Source organism: Schistocerca americana, chromosome 7 (genome assembly GCF_021461395.2).
Source record: "Schistocerca americana isolate TAMUIC-IGC-003095 chromosome 7, iqSchAmer2.1, whole genome shotgun sequence".
NCBI classification, from domain to species: Eukaryota; Metazoa; Arthropoda; class Insecta; order Orthoptera; family Acrididae; genus Schistocerca; species Schistocerca americana.
This window is the reverse complement of record NC_060125.1, coordinates 222,404,562-222,417,787: the sequence shown is the minus strand read 5'-3', so window position 1 is coordinate 222,417,787 and position 13,226 is coordinate 222,404,562. Positions and strand designations below refer to the sequence as shown.

Genomic DNA, 13,226 nt, shown 5'->3' with positions numbered 1-13,226 from the left:
CCGAGCAGTATTTATTTTGAATTACCTTGTATTTGTTCAAAAATATTGTGAAGATACCACCGCAACTGTTTTGTACACGTATTAAATTTATTTAACTTCACACGATTCACCTACTGCCAAGTATTCTCGTGCCAACATGTCGTAATAATACAATTAGATATAAACGGAGGTGAGTAAAGTCATAGGATGGAGATAAAGAAAAGCACTCCGTCTTCAGGCCACAAGTGGCCCATCGGGACCATCCGACAGCCGTGTCATCCTTAGGTGAGGTTGCGGATAGGAAAGGCGTGTGAGCAACACACTGCTCTCCCGGTCTTTATGATGGTTTTCTTTGACCGGAGTAGTTACTCAATTGGCGTCACGAGGCTGAGTGCACCCCGAAAAATGGCAACAGCGCATGGCGGCCCCGACGGTCACCCATCTAAGTACCGGCCAGGCCCGACAGCGCTTAACTGCGGTGATCTGACGGGAACCGGTGTATCCACTGCGGCAAGGCCGTTGCCTAGGATAATCGTGTGACTAGAGCCTTCCACCGGGTAGGCCGTTCGCCGGGTCCAAGTCTTTCGATGTGATGCCACTTCGGCGACTTGCGTGTCGATGAGGATGAAATGCTGATGATTACGACAACACAACACCTAGTCCCTGAGTGGAGAAAATCTTCGACCCAGCCGGGAATCGAACCGGGGCCCTTGGGATAGACATTCTGTCACGCTGACCAATCAGCTACCGCGGGCGGACACCTAGGATAATGATAAGCACATATGCAAATGGCGGTAGTGTCGCGTACAAAAAGCATAAAACGGCAATGCATTGGTGGAACCGTAACCTGCACTCAGGTGATTTGTGAACAGACTTTTTTTGTGGTAAGGTCCATAAGCCTACACACTACTTAATCTAACTTTACTAACTTACGCTATGGACAACACACACACCCATGACCGACGGAGGAATGGAACCTCCAAAGGGGGGAGCTGCACGGACCGTGACAAGGCGGCCTAGACCGCGCGGATACCACGCGCGGCGAAAAGATTTTAAACGGGGAATGGTAGATGGAGGTAACGCATGGAATGTCCCATTTCGGAAATTATTAGGGAATTCGGTATTTCGAGCTCCACTTTGTTAAGAATGTGCCAGGAATACCACATTTCAGACTTCGTGATGACTGGGTGTTTTGTGATGTCCTTAGGTTAGTTAGGTTTAAGTAGTTCTAAGTTCTAGGGGACTGATGACCATAGGTGTTAAATCCCGTAGTGCTCAGAGCCATTTGAACCATTTTTGAACATTTCAGACATTACCTCTCGGTACGGACAGCGCTGTGGACGATGGCCATCACTTAACGACCGAGGGCAGCGGCGTTTGCGTAGTTATCAGTGCTAACAGAAAAGCACATCTGCCTAAGGTAACAGCGAAAAATCAACGTGGAACGTACGACGAAATTATTAGTTAGGACAATGCGGCGAATTGTGGTAGCAGACGATTGACTCTAGTGCCTTTTCTGGCAGCACGATATCGCCTGTAGCACTTCTCCTGGGCTCGTGACCATATCGGTTGGACCCTAGGGGACTGGAAAACCGTGACCTGGTCAGATGAGTACAGATTTCAGCTGTTTAGGGCTGGTGGTAGGGTTAGAGTGTGTGACCCACCCCTTCGAAGCCATGGACCTGTTCACAAGTTCATGGCGGCTCCACAATGGCGTGGGCTATGTTTACACGGAATGGACATCCTCTGGTCCAACTGAACCAATCATTGACTGGAAATGTTATGTTCGGGTACATTGAGAAAATTTTCAGCCATTCAAGGAATTCATATTACCAGACAATTGTAAGACGTGTTGTCAAACCACAATTTATGAAAGATGTTTATATTTTAATAGCAGGATTAAGTAAGAATAATTAATATTTGTCATTTTGGACATAATTGTGGTAGCAGGGAATGTCTGCACCAAAGTATTGTTGGCGGGAGAGACCGCACATTGATTTTTTTTTTTTTTGGTCTTCAGTCAACTGACTGGTTTGATGCGACCCGCCACGAATTCCTTTCCTGTGCTAACCTCTTCATCTCAGAGTAGCACTTGCAACCTACGTCCTCAATTATTTGCTTGACGTATTCCAATCTCTGTCTTCCTCTACAGTTTTTGCCCTCTACAGCTCCCTCTAGTACAATGAAAGTCATTCCCTCATGTCTTAGCAGATGACCTATCATCCTGTCCCTCCTCCTTATCAGTGTTTTCCATATATTCCTTTCCTCTCCGATTCTGCGTAGAACCTCCTCATTCCTTACCTTATCAAACCACCTAATTTTCAACATTCGTCTATAGCACCACATCTCAAATGCTTCGATTCTCTTCTGTTCCGGTTTTCCCACAGTCCATGTTTCACTACCATACAATGCTGTACTCCAGACGTACATCCTCAGAAATTTCTTCCTCAAATTTAGGCCGGTATTTGATATTAGTAGACTTCTCTTGGCTAGAATTGCCTTTTTTGCCATAGCGAGTCTGCTTTTGATGTCCTCCTTGCTCCGTCCGTCATTGGTTATTTTACTGCCTAGGTAGCAGAATTCCTTCATTGACTTCGTGACGATCAACCTGATGTTAAGTTTCTCGCTGTTCTCATTTCTACTACTTCTCATTGCCCTCGTCTTTCTCCGATTTACTCTCAAACCATACTGTGCACTCATTAGACCATTCCGTTCAGCAGATCATTTAATTCTTCTTCACTTTCACTCAGGATAGCAATGTCATCAGCGAATCGTATCATTGATATCCTTTCACCTTGTATTTTAATTCCACTCCTGAACCTTTCTTTTATTTCCACCATTACTTCCTCGATGTACAGATTGAAGAGTAGGGGCGAAAGGCTACAGTCTTGTCTTACACCCTTCTTAATACGAGCACTTCGTTCTTGATCGTCCACTCTTAATATTCCCTCTTGGTTGTTGTACATATTGTATATGACCCGTCTCTCCCTATAGCTTACCCCTACTTTTTTCAGAATCTCGAACAGCTTGCACCATTTTATATTGTCGAACGCTTTTTCCAGGTCGACAAATCCTATGAAAGTATCTTGATTTTTCTTTAGCCTTGCTTCCATTACTAGCCGTAACATCAGAATTGCCTCTCTCGTCCCTTTACTTTTCCTAAAGCCAAACTGATCGTCACCTAGCGCATTCTCAATTTTCTTTTCCATTCTTCTGTATATTATTTTTGTAAGCAGCTTCGATGCATGAGCTGTTAAGCTGTTTGTGCGGTAATTCTCGCACTTGTCAGCTCTTGCCGTCTTCGGAATTGTGTGGATGTTGCTTTTCCGAAAGTCAGATGGTATATCGCCAGACTCATATATTCTACACACCAACGTGAATAGTCGTTTTGTTCCCACTTCCCCCAATGATTTTAGAAATTCTGATGGAATGTTATGTATCCCTTCTGCCTTATTTGACCGTAAGTCCTCCAAAGCTCTTTTAAATTCCGATTCTAATACTGGATCCCCTATCTTTTCTAAATCGACTCCTGTTTCTTCTCCTACCACATCAGACAAACCTTCTCCCTCATAGAGGCTTTCAATGTATTCTTTCCACCTATCTGCTCTCACCTCTACATTTAACAGTGGAATTCCCGTTGCACTCTTAATGTTACCACCGTTGCTTTTAATGCCACCAATGGTTGTTTTGACTTTCCTGTATGCTGAGTCTGTCCTTCCGACAATCATATCTTTTTCGGTGTCGTCACATTTTTCCTGCAGCCATTTCGTCTTAGCTTCCCTGCACTTCCTATTTATTTCATTCCTCAGCGACTTGTATTTCTGTATTCCTGATTTTCACGGAACATGTTTGTACTTCCTCCTTTCATCAATCAACTGAAGTATTTCTTCTGTTACCCACGGTTTCTTCGCAGCTACCTTCTTTGTACCTATGTTTTCCTCCCCAACTTCTGTGATGGCCCTTTTTAGAGATGTCCATTCCTCTTCAAATGTACTGCCTACTGCGCTGTTCCTTATTGCTGTATCTATAGCGTTAGAGAACTTCAAACGTACACCGTCATTCCTTAGTACTTCCGTATCCCACTTCTTTGCGTATTGATTCTTCCTGACTAATGTCTTGAACTTCAGCCTACTCTTCATCACTATTATATTGTGATCTGAGTCTATATCTGCTCCTGGGTACGCCTTACATTCCAGTATCTGATTTCGGAATCTCTGTCTGACCATGATGTAATCTAATTGAAATCTTCCCGTATCTCCCGGCCTTTTCCAAGTATACCTCCTCCTCTTGTTATTCTTGAACAGGGTATTCGCTATTACTAGCTGAAACTTGTTACAGAACTCAATTAGTCTTTCTCCTCTTTCATTCCTTCTCCCGAGCCCATATTCTCCTGTAACCTTTTCTTCTACTCCTTCCTCTACAACTGCATTCCAGGCACCCATGGCTATTAGATTTTCGTTTCCCTTTACATACTGCATTACCTTTTCAATATCCTCATACACATTCTCTATCTGTTCATCTTCAGCTTGCGACGTCGGCATGTATACCTGAACTATCGTTGTCGGTGTTGGTCTGCTGTCGATTCTGATTAGAACAACCCGGTCACTGAACTGTTCCCAGTAACACACCCTCTGCCCTACCTTCCTATTCATAACGAATCCTACACCCGTTATACCATTTTCTGCTGCTGTTGATATTACCCGATACTCATCTGACCAGAAATCCTTGTCTTCCTTTCACTTCACTTCACTGATCCCTACTATATCTAGATTGAGCCTTTGCATTTCCCTTTTCAGATTTTCTAGTTTCCCTACCATGTTCAAGCTTCTGACATTCCACGCCCCGACTCGTAGAACGTTATCCTTTCGTTGATTATTCAATCTTTTTCTAATGGTAACCTCCCCCTTGGCAGTCCCCTCCCGGAGATCCGAATGGGGGACTATTCCGGAATCTTTTGCCAATGGAGAGATCATCATGACACTTCTTCAAATACAGGCCACATGTCCTGTAGATACACGTTACGTGTCTTTAATGCAGTGGTTTCCATTGCCTTCTGCATCCTCATGTCGTTGATCATTGTTGATTCTTCCGCTTTTAGGGGCAATTTCCCACCCCTAGGACAAGAGAGTGCCCTGAACCTCTATCCGCTCCTCCGCCCTCTTTGACAAGGACGTCGGCAGAATGAGGCTGACTTTTTATGCCGGAAGTCTTCGGCCGCCAATGCTGATTATTTATCAAAATTTAGGCAGTGGCGGGGACCGAACCCGGGACCGATGACGTTTTCATTATAAATCAAAGACGCTACCCCTAGACCACGGGTACCAATATTGATATAATTTTAAAAAGAGCGGGCGAGACCGCGTATGGATACATTTTAAGAAACGAGCGGGAAAGGCCGCGCATTGATACATTTTGTAATGGTAGCAGGGATTGCCTGCACCAGAAAGCATTGTTGGCGGGAGAGACGGCACTATAGCGTTCGTATGAAGTCAGTAGTAAGCGAGATGTGAAGCGAGTCGGTAGCTGGTCTGAAGCGAGAGGTTGAGAGGAGCGGTGTGCCTGCCAGCCACCAGCTATGATTTACAAGAGATTATAAACGGATGTACGGAGACATCAGCTAACTATTATCATAAGAGGAACTAATATTATTGAATTATTATTATAATTTTTTTTTTTCTTTGAGAAACTCACTACTACGGAAGGTATGGTTGGGCAATGCTAGTTGTAAGATTATTGTAAAAAGTAGGTCCCATTAGAACATTTGTAAAATCATTTCATTACCAACAGTAAATATTTGAAGAATCGTTTTCAGAATATAATTAATTTTTGGCAGCAGTGTTACATCACTGATTATACTCCATCCCAAAAACCATCAACGTAAAACTTCGCAAAATTTTATTGTTGTCAAGAAAAAGTTTAACTATAAATTACGTAACTTCAGCCAAGTTAATTAAAGAATAACGTCAGCTTTGCTATTGAAAAATAACGTCAGCTTTGGTAATAAATACAGCCACTTATTATGACAGTCCACCAGCAGCTAGTAGAGTATAGTGAAACAGAGTAAGTACATTCATGTCGCAGTTCGATGTAGCAGTCAGATGGCGTTCCAGTAACAGTAAAAATGGTAAGGAACAGTTTTGGGTTATTGCAGGTAACGACTGAGAGCCACGACGACGACACATTCTATGTTTCGTCGAAATAATCAGAAAATCACTTTTCATAAGCAGCATTTAAATTTGTATGCGAAGATTGCACTTATTATTATTGAGAAAGGGAAGATTTCATTTGTTATTATTAAGCAAGAGATACAAATCCTAAGGGAAGGTTTCATAGGTTATTGTAGAAGGGAAGGATGCATAACAAAAGTGATATAGAGGAGACAGGAAGGTTTCACAATGATGGAATTTTTTGGGTGAAATTGAGCTACGTACAGAGCAACAGTTGTTCGCGATTGGCCTGCAGAAGATTCTGGACAGTTCGACCGAATGATTTGGCCAACCACATCGTCCGACATGAATCCTAGCGAACGTCTATGGGACATAATCGACAGGTCAGTTCGTGCACAAAACCGTGCACTGGCAACACTTATGGAGTTGTGAACGGCTGCACCGGCAGCAACGCTAAATATTTCTGCAGGGAGCTTCTAACAACTTGTTGAGTCCCCGTCACATCGAGTTGCTCCACTATTTCAGACGATAGGAAGTTCGACAGCCAGCCGGGGTGGCCGCGCGGTACTAGGCGCTAAGCCTGGAACCACACGACCGCTACGGTTGCAGGTTCGAATCCTGCCTCTGGCATGGATGTTTGTGATGTCCTTAGGTTAGTTAGGTTTAAGTAGTTCTAAGTTTAGGGGACTGATGACCTCAGAAGTTAGGTCCCATAGTGCTCAGAGCCATTTGAACCATTTTTTGAAGCTCGACACTATATTGGGACGTGTTGTGTACATAGTTCCGCGTAGTCAGCGCGTACACAACTTTCCCAATAGAGCGCGCCCCGCTAAGCACAACAGCGTAGGCGCAGCGCTCGTCCATCTACGCACTACGAGATGACGGTGCCATAGAGACGGACCAAATTCTGCTTCCGCCGATCCGCGTATTAATATGTAACGCAGCCAGTGAGATTGCTGCTTACGTAGATCACACTTACGCAGTGATACATGAACGCGCAAGGTATTATAACGAGTGTACAGACCTCCGATTAGTCAGTCTGCGTTTGTCTGCACCAGTCTGAACGATTTCTACATTTGTCTGTACCAGTCTATAGTGAAGTTTCAGTCTGCGCCTAATAAGATTACCATATTCTTGAACATAGCCATGAAGATAAATGTGTCGACACTTTTGTCAAGCATCAGGGATATACGTGAGAATAAGATTAACGTACCAATACCAAAGGAACTTCAGATTGTCAATTGTAAATAGCATCCAGAACCAAGTTAAGTAATTTTTATGCTTGTTCTTATTTTAATAAATGTGTGTGAAAATTAGTCAAGTTCTGTTTAAAGCTGGTCACCGTCAATCTGCTACTCTAAGCGTGCAAGTGGTATTTCTATCGTCTGACCTAACGGCAGAAGATAAACACGCCACGATAAGACCACGAGACATATTGCTGACACTCGCCTACTTCGTTAGAGCGACAGGTCAAATAATCTGATGGTGTGTGTACTGAAGGTCTTACAGTACGCACACCACAGGACGTATCCCGTGATTTTTGTCATCTCAGTCGGATGTATTGTGACATGCTGGCACCTACGGCACTTGGGAATGGCTTGCGTGAAACTAAACAAAGTACATACCTATATGAAACGAGCCGATGCAGGAACGTCACAATTTCCTTCAACATACATAATACTTCGCTAGTGCATGTGGCCACGCGAAACATAGCCTTTCATTCAACCACGGAAACTAAATTTCTAGATAATGCGATAAAAAATCCTTTCTGTGGAGGTTATTTCGCTGCGGTCCCCCGACGTGAGCCGCTTAGAGAGCCTTGCAGGCGTCAGCACCTCCGGCGCCGTCACACGCTACCCGCTCGCAGCCCGCGTACCCTGCCCAGCCGGGGCCTGTCAGCAGCGGAGCGAGGCGGCGAGACGCGAGCTGAATGGCTGCCAGCTTTGCGTAAGACGCCGCTTCCCAGATTATGGCGTCCAGGATTCCATCGCCGCCGCGCGCGCAGCTAATGTATTGAGATGGCGCACTCTGTATGCCGGCGGACCTGGGGGCCGTCGCTCGCGCCTGCTACGCTCTAAGCACATCGGCCCTTCCTCCCCCTTCGCGGTCCACGTCTCCACGTCACAGTTAGACCTGTCTCATTATCCGCTTACGCACGTACGCTGTTGCATTATGTATGGCTGTGTACCCCACGCACCTCCTTCGTCAGCTTAACCAGTACACCGTCAACAAAATAAAGTTGCTGCATTTACAATAAAACTTCATAAATCACTTTTTTAATTAGTAGACTACGATACTTGTTTTCCAGATTACGCCCTGTCATCAGGTCGTAAATTGTGTTGCCGCTTCAGTTAGATATAGTTGCGTTACATGACACTGACTGAACGTCATACCTCACACACAGCCTTAATCCGTATAAAGGTACAATGAAAAAAATGAGGCGATTTTTCTTTTTCAGGAAGAATCTTATTTATTAATCTACTCCATGGTTTCACTTAAAAATAGTCCATGTTAGATGTTGTTGTTGTTGTGGTCTTCAGTCCTGAGACTGGTTTGATGCAGCTCTCCATGCTACTCTATCCTGTGCAAGCTTCTTCATCTCCCAGTACGTACTGCAGCCTACATCCCTCTGAATCTGCTTAGTGTATTCATCTCTTGGTTTCCCTCTACGATTTTTACCCTCCACGCTGCCCTCCAATACTAAACTGGTGATCCCTTGATGCCTCAGAACATGTCCTACCAACCGATCCCTTCTTCCAGTCAAGTTGTGCCACAATCTCCTCTTCTCCCCAATTCTATTCAATACCTCCTCATTAGTTATGTGATCTACCCATCTAATCTTCAGCATTCTTCTGTAGCACCATATTTGAAAGCTTCTATTCTCTTCCTGTCTAAACTATTTATCGTCCACGTTTCACTTCCATACATGGCTACACTCCATACAAATACTTTCAGAAACGACTTCCTGACACTTAAATCTATACCCGATGTTAACAAATTTCTCTTCTTCAGAAACTCTTTCTTTGCCATTGCCAGTCTACATTTTATATCCTCTCTACTTCGACCATCATCAGTTATTTTGATTTTTATTTCCTAATCTAATTCCCTCAGGAACACTTGACTTAATTCGACTACATTCCATTATCCTCGTTTTGCTTTTATTGATGTTCATCTTATATCCTCCTTCAAGACTGTCCATTCCGTTCAACTGCCCTTCCAAGTCCTTTGCTCTCTCTGACAGAATTACAATGTCATTGGTGAACCTCAAAGTTTTTATTTCTTCTCCATGGATTTTAATATCTACTCCGAATTTTTCTTTCGTTTCCTTTACTGCTTGCTCAATATACAGATTGAACAACATCGGGGAGAGGCTACAACCCTGTCTCACTCCCTTCCCAACCACTGCTTCCCTTTCATGTCCCTCGATTCTTCAATCTGCCATCTGGTTTCTGTACAGATTGTAAACAGCCTTTCGCTCCCTGTATTTTACCCCTGCCACCTTCAGAATTTGAAAGAGAGTATTCCAGTCAACATTGTCAAAAGCTTTCTCTAAGTGTACAAATGCTAGACGTTAGATATCAGCGGAAAAATGCTCCTAGCGGAGCGTAAAAAAAGTCGAACTGCCGTATTCTGCTTTCCTCAATAACTTCAAGATTTTCCAAAAAATTTTGGCATCTGAACATATTCGCGCTCTTTTTAACAAGCAACTCATCTCACACTTCGACGAGCTCCCCTAACTGTAGCTCACACCTACTAGACCACACCTGTAAGTCGCTCACATCCATCCACTCCCAATTGCCCATTCTCACTTACTTATTCAGCCCAACTCATTGTTATTATCTCTTTGTGTCTATCTGTCTCTATTTCACAGCCACAGACTTCGTTCTGTCCTACTACTACTGTATCCTCTCTCTGCCAACGTATCCAACTTGCTCTATGTTACTGCTACTACCTCATTCATTCCTTCCCACTGGTGCTGTCTCTTCTCACGGTCACTATCTCTCTTTTCCTCCCTGTCAAGAGCCTCATTATCAGTTGCTATCACCCACTTCCATTTTGTCCTACAGACTCTTCTTCCTACTCTCTCTTCCGAGCACTGTTCGGTCACAGTCAGTTATATTCAATGGAACTGTGTCCCTCTCTTCCTCTCACACTGTCATTGCCTCGCTCTTTCTAAATCATAATCACTGTTCGCTGTCTTCCATTAGTCCGCAGCTCGTGTTCTTGCGCTAACGTTCTTGCTTCCCGCGCACGGGGTCCCGGGTTCGACTCCCAGCGGAGTCAGGGATTTTTCCTGCCTCGAGATGACTGGGTCATTTGCATCATCATCATTCATCCCCATTACGATCGGTGGAAGACAATGGCAAATCACCTCCACTAGGACCTTGCCTAGTACAACAGTGCAGGCCTCCCGCATCGTGCCCTACGCTCCTCGTAGGATGGGACCTCATCCTCCATTATTTATTACTTTTCTGTCTTTCCCACTGCCACTGTCTCCTTCTCTCTCAACATAAAAAAGCGTGGATATGTTCGCATGCCAAAATTTTTGGTAAAATTTGTAAAGATGCCGAGAAAATTTGAATGAGGCAACTGGTACCCCACTTTTTAGTCCGAGTCTTTTAAACAGTAGCGTATCAGCCTTCTTGGTCCTCCCATGCAGCCATAGGAGCATTTATTCGTTGATTCGCTTCTTTTCCCTGCTACAGGGGCATGTCACACATATGAATAGAACTTTATGTTCAGTAAAATTCTGACATTTTTCTTACATGAAATTGAAATAAAGGAAAACAAATTTTAGACCGGATTTTACACGGAAAAAAACTTTGAATGTGCTTCACTACTACAAATGGGGTTCCCAGAACAATTCTGTTCATAACGGAGACACTTCGCAGTATATTTATCCCCGCTATGTTTTCGCCCCACACTGGATTTTACGCTCGCATTTTACGTGTGCAAGCAGCGTAACTTTCAACCTCTGTACCTCGGAAACGGAAAAGAAATCAAGAAATTTTGCAAGGTTAATCGAGATCGGAATCTTAGGAACACACCGCAAAAATTTCACCCATTGGCTGTGCGTAGCCGTCATCGAATCCACGGCTCGGTTTTGCTACCCCAAAGCGCTGTTTTGTTTGTTTTTTGGAACCGCCCGAGAACTTAATGGTCCCTCCATAAGTTTCTTAAAGTGCGCCGTACGCGACATCTAATGCAAAAAGAACCAACCGATTTGCTCCATTTGCCTAAGCTGGGGGAAGTGTGTAATATTCGAACTTTGATGCTGTAGTGTAGGATAGTTACAGAAAGACGATCCATCTGTTGGGTGTAAAAATGGTCCCTAGCCCAACCACTTAACGCTGCCTTCCTATCGCCAATGGAACCTGAAGTCTGAGCCCCGAAAACACTGTTTTTACGCGCGACGTTTTGGGACGTATTCGGAAGCGCATGCATACCGATACGCTGTAAAAGGCCTCGAAAGCGACACATACGAAGCTTCACAAATTCATGTCAGTATCCATCATACTCCACGGATCTGAAACCTGGGTTCCAACAAAGAAGGTTGTAAACAGGATCCAAATTTGAGAAATCAGATTACTCCATAGTGTTAAATGGTGCACCACGGAAGATCGCTTACGAAACGAAGACATTAGAAATGAATTACAAGTTGAACAGAAACTCTCGACTACAAGACAAGGAGAAATAGATGGACTTTGTTGACCGCTACAGTTGAAGTCAGCTAATCCCTTAACGGTCATTATAAAGAAAGAAGAAGAAGAAGAAGAAGAAGAAGAAGAAATTACGATGACGATTATGATGGTGAAGATGATGATGATGATAACTTTGATGTAAATCGCATGGGGCCATGCCTGGCCAATATGGAGGCTAGGGCATCATTATCGTAGTGTTATCTAGTCGAAAATTCACGAAGAAACATCGAAGTATGAACCAGTTCATTATTGTGGAGTAACAGCGATGAATTGTTTCCCCACATATCTGGGGGCTTTTTCGATTTGCGTCACATAATAGGTGTTGAACTTGTGAGTAGTACCCCTTATTCATTGTACGTCCTTGCGGGAACGACACATGGTGCACTCCACGTTCAAAATTTAGCAGCACATATGGCCGCACTTGTCAAGCTTTCTTGCTAAAGACTAGTCAGCAACAACGCCCCCCGGCTTCGAAATCTGCCAATCTATAAATTATTTTATTATAGCTATAAATGGGACGTCCTTCGGTTTCCAGGTTAAGGGGAGAGAGTTGATGTAAGCACTGTGTAGTATCTCTGCCATATCGAGCTTTATTACTGCAGTAGCGAGTAGGCGCTGCGGTTACGTCCTGTAGACAGCGCAAGGTATAGACGCTACAAAGTGACGATCTGACGACTCATCTTGCGATCTAATGCTCACTGACGATCAATTCAGTATTAACCAAAACATAAATGATTTACAGAGAGCCACTTTCAACTTGAAATAAAAATCTAGAGAACATAATAGATGACCGTATTCGTTTGCATGTCCATCTTCCGCATTCTTCTTCTTCTTCTTCTTCTTCTTCTTATTATTATTATTATTATTATTATTATTACTAGCTGGAGTACAGGGCTTCGCTCAGGGAGTTACTAATTGAGTTTTTCCGTTCAGGCAACAGAATCCTGGTGTTTCTCTACTGAAATTTTCGCGTTGCAAAATTAGCACATGTTATCCTTTTTTCCAATTACAATGTATTTGTGTTTGTTATATTCTTTCGTCCAGTCGTAGAGGAACGCTTCATTTGTTAGGCTGTACTATTTAGTTGTCTTCGTCTGCACTTCTTATAGAGTGATATTCTCATGGCTGGCTTGAGTTCGAAGTCCTTTATTGTAATATTTTGTCGCAATTCTTCATTCTTCTATTTGTTCAGTTAATTGTTCCGTTGTTTCTCTGATACTCAATCTGCTCATTCTCGTTCGTTGGGAACTTCACTGTTTGTTTTTACTCGCTCACTGCATTACTTTTTCGGTTCCTCCCTTCGTCACTGATAAGAAACTGACGTTCGAACCCATGACGGGTTTTGCTTTATACGTCAATGGGTAGCTCCACCAGAGGT

The 13,226-nt window shown here is 43.6% G+C and overlaps 1 pseudogene; it reads right to left on the bottom strand.

Annotated features, from left to right (window-relative positions):
• Positions 1 to 385: 385 nt before the first annotated feature.
• On the bottom strand, positions 386 to 503 carry LOC124623232 (annotated as a pseudogene).
• Between the last annotated feature and the right edge of the window lie 12,723 nt (positions 504 to 13,226).